This window comes from Sus scrofa, chromosome Y, assembly GCF_000003025.6.
Source record: "Sus scrofa isolate TJ Tabasco breed Duroc chromosome Y, Sscrofa11.1, whole genome shotgun sequence".
Classification (NCBI taxonomy): domain Eukaryota; kingdom Metazoa; phylum Chordata; class Mammalia; order Artiodactyla; family Suidae; genus Sus; species Sus scrofa.
The window spans coordinates 4,517,332-4,521,648 of NC_010462.3; positions in this window are offsets into that span (position 1 = coordinate 4,517,332).

The window sequence follows — 4,317 nt, forward strand, 5'->3', positions numbered from 1 at the left end:
ATTACCATGATGGATGAAATACGTCTCTGGAAAGAAACAACAGCAAATAAAGAGCCGGGCTGAAGGCACAACCCAGCTCCAGCGCTTTCTCTTATCTTCAAAAGTCTGAATAACTTCTTCAACAAAAAGCCTGGTTCTTGAGAGCCCCGAGGGCATCCATCAGTGAAAGCACTTGATTTATAAACAGAATTAAGTGATTATGAAAACACCCCGGCTTCGTGAAATGCTTCAAAAGCACAGCATTGCTCCAAAGTTTCCTTGTGCACCTGCAGCTGAGATATGTGTCATCTGGTTCTGAAACACAAATATTGTTTCAGCTCTCAAAGCACACAAAATCCAGGAGGTGCCAAATGTGCCCAGCACCCTGTCATTGCATGTTCTTTCTTCCTCATATCACATCACTGACAGCTGTGCCTCTGGAGGGACGGCCCATCTTTAAGCTGGCAGACCTCAGTCACTGAACACATGCACACACCATGGCACCTGAAGCCAGAGGGCAAGGGCGCAGGAGTGCCCCCCTGAGACTTCCATATCACCCCTTCTCATCACCTCTAGGGGCCTTGTCAGTCATCTCTAGAGATTTTTCACTGCACATCAGTCCAGTAAAAATGTTTTAAGCATTAACCCCAATTCATGCAACGTATTCACTGCAGCTCTAAATGCTCAACCAACATTATATGCATCTTTCACAGACCAGACCCAGACACTGTGTAACCATTAAATCAAAAAACCAAATACATGGCCCACTTCGGTTTCTTCCTGCACAGCAGTACCTCGCACCGCGCACCTACCAGAGCCCCCTGGGAGCCCACTTTGGGAATTAAAACCTGAGACAGGGCATTTCTGCCCCCCTCTGCCCCAGCTAAATGCGGAGTCTATGCGGTTCAAGGAAATGTCCTCTGAGGCAAGAGTCAGTCCCACAGGCCTCTCCTGCTCTCAGCTGCTCTGCAAGCATTGAGGTCACGAATTCTTATGTTCACCAACTTCTGAGCAGGGAGTCCCTCCATCGCTGTTTCTCTTGGCAAGGCTTCCTGAAGAATGACGCTCCACGCATCCCTGGAAATGGCCAGAACGGGCACGAAACCACCGTGCATCTTAGACATACAAACCCAACGGGAGATTTTTTTTTTTCATGGTCAAATTAGGAATAAAACCAAAGCGTGTCTCACAAGACCGACCTGTGACCGTGAGGTCTGGCAACCATTGTTTTTAAGGTGGTAACGGTGAAAGCTTGAGTCTTTACCAACACAGAGCTGGCATTCAAGTTTCAAGGGATTAAAATGCCTGGTGAGATTCCGGTGGAGAAAGAACCTAAGGCAAGGCCCCAAGTCTAATCTGTCCTGGAAATGAATCAAACGGGAGAGACATCAATTCTTGGCTTGGCTGCTTTTGTGCAACACAACCTGAAACTCAGCAACCACCTGGAACTTTGGAGATGTTGAGAATCGCAGGTGCAGGTGTTGGTGCACTGGTGCTACACATGTCTGCATCACGTGAACTTGCCAAGGGCCCTCCACTCTCTCATTCCTCATCTCCAAACAGATGCCAAGATACAAGGGTACCTGGAAGGGCAGCGCTAACCCAGCTCAGACTAAGGGGCACCCACAATGCACTAGGAACAAAAAGCAGTGCTCTGGGAGTTCCCGTCATGGCTCAGTGGAAATGAACCCAACTAGTATCCATGAGGACTGGGATTCAATCCCTGGCCTCGCTCAGTGGGTTATGGATCTGGTGTCACCACAGGCTGCGGTGTAGGTCTCAGATGCGGCTCGGATCTGGCGTTGCTGTGGCTGTGGGACAGGCTGGCAGCCAAAGCTCTGATGTGAACCCTAGTCTGGGAATTTCCATATGCTGCAGGTGTGGCCCGAAAAAAAAAAAAATGAAAAAAAAAAAAGAAAAAGCAGTGTTCGGTTACACAGAATTTTCTCCAGTTCTTAATGATGATTTATAAGGTCTTACCGTTTTAAAGTATGTGTTTTTGCTGATAAATAAAATGGCACCATTACAGGAAGCTTCCTTTATCCAAATTTCCATCGGGAAGTCCAAACAAGCAGAAATGCTGGCAGAACTGGATTCCAAAGCCCGATGACAAGGGGCAGGTCTGTAAGGAAGCACTGCGCGTGCGGCTCTCCGGAAGGGGACAGGGTCCCTCCGGCCTTGCGCTAACGGGGACGCGGCTGGGCATCCCAATCTCCGCAGACCCGGGGAAAGTCTTCAATGCCTCGGAGAAGGAAGCTGAGCAGGTGCGAGGGGTGGTGACCTCACCTCCCTCTGCCTCTGTATCCTCCCCAGGCCTTGGTGACAAGTGTCCCCAAAAGGAAAGTGGTCAGGGCTGGCTCTGCGGGGTCACGCTCTGGGTTCCAGGCTCAAGAGAAGGAGGCAAAGGGAACGCGTCTGTTTGCTTTTAAGCACTTGCAGTGACATCTCCCACCATAGGAAAAAATGACAGGAATTCAAGGCAGAGACACCCTCTGCAAGAATAAACACTGCGAATTTTGCCGTGGGCATCGTCTCTGCTTATTTTACGGGGTCTCATGAGACTGGGAAACTACACCACTCGGAAGAATTATTCAGAGGCACCCCCACAGCCCAAAGCATCTGCTGAAGTGCTGATTTTTTAGGTAAAACAGACAACGAACGTAGCAATGTTAACTTGAATCTTGCTTATTTCGACCACGGGTAAAACAACAAAGCATGGAGTATAATTTAAACAAACTCGTGGTTAATATAAAACCCACCCTCATTCTTAACCTACAAAAGTCTTAAAAAGAAAAAAAAGAAAAGAAAAGCCTCCACAACATTTCAGCAGCGTCCCTTTTCCAAACTGCAATGCTCACACCTGAAGAGAGGCCTCCAGACCAGCTCATCGGGCGGTTCCCGCTACCTGGGAGGGCACAGGTGTGACCACTTGACACAAGCAGGTGGACCCCACCCCCCCCCCCCGAGGCAGGACGCAAGAGGCCAAAGGGCCCGGTGAAGGAGTCTCTGGAGAACACACCATTTCTTATCCGACCCCAAAGAGTGACATTACGACCCAAGGTAAAATGCAGGTGAACAACCACTTGGCGACACAGGTATCAGAACGTATTTCTACAACAAATGAAGGCAGACACGACTGGATGTTTCCAGCCTGCTTTATGGTCTCATTATAACGCTGCTGGGAAAACCACGCCTCCGTGTGTGTCCTGTTTTTGAAGCTAAAGCCATGACTCTGTCACCTACGGGTGTGTTTTACATGTTGACTGTGTGTCCAGTCCTGTAGGGAAAGGTTTGAGCAACAGTCTCTCAAAGGGCATCCAAAAATGTCCTGTAACAGGCACAGACAATGAATCCATCTTAGGCCGCCCCAAAAAGACCCCTAATCACTTTTTCACGAGGACTTCTGACAAGTATTAAGAAGCTGTGAGCTTGGCTTTTCGTGCTTTTGATAATACCCACAGTGCAAAGTCAGGCCAAGGAAGGCACGCTGGCCCAAGTGTGCTGAAGTATGAAATGCACGTGTCCAAGAACGCGCTGGAAGGGGGGGCGTTCACTACTGGGCATTGCATCCCAAGGTCAAATGGGATCATCAACACCAGGCAAGCAGGGGTGGCAGGGAGGTGTCCCGGGTAGCCGCCGGGGGGAGGGGGGAGGGGAGGGCTAGCACCTCAGAGGCAATGGATTTCAGCTGTCCTGTGTCCTGATTATGGTGATGGTTACAGAAGTTTAAGCAGGCTGAAAGTCACAGCTTATCATAATTCCTAAACTATACAGAAAGACTATATGTGTATGTATAACATATACAATGTGTATAAATACACAGCATGAGTGTGTGTGTGTGTGTTTGTGTGTGTGTGTATGCCAGCCCTGAAACTTAAGGGGAAAAAGAGAAAAACAAGCAAGCAATTGCTTACTATTTACCCTACCTAATGAAGATGTTATTATTATGATTATTGGATATTTCCACACCCAATTCCCAACTTCAGACTAGAGCAAAACATAAGCATGTTGGCCTCCAAGCAAGATAATAATCCTCTCTTAATACGAAGCTGAGAAATTTTATTTTCTCTCTCTCAGTGAGAAAACTAACCCTAGAAAAGGCGAATGCTTCGCTTAAAGACACACAGAGCGCATGGTGAGCCGGCTGCGACGACTTCCCGTGAGCACTGGGAGCCCACGAGGCCCCGCACCAGGCTGGGCTGGCGTTCCTCTGGGGGTCCCAGGACACAGGGCCGCGGGCTCCACAGCAGGACCTGACTCAGGGTGCCAGGGGCGCCCATTCTTGTTAGAGGGTCCCAGCTGTTCACGCATCGACTGGTCGCGGGCGGGGAAGCTGAG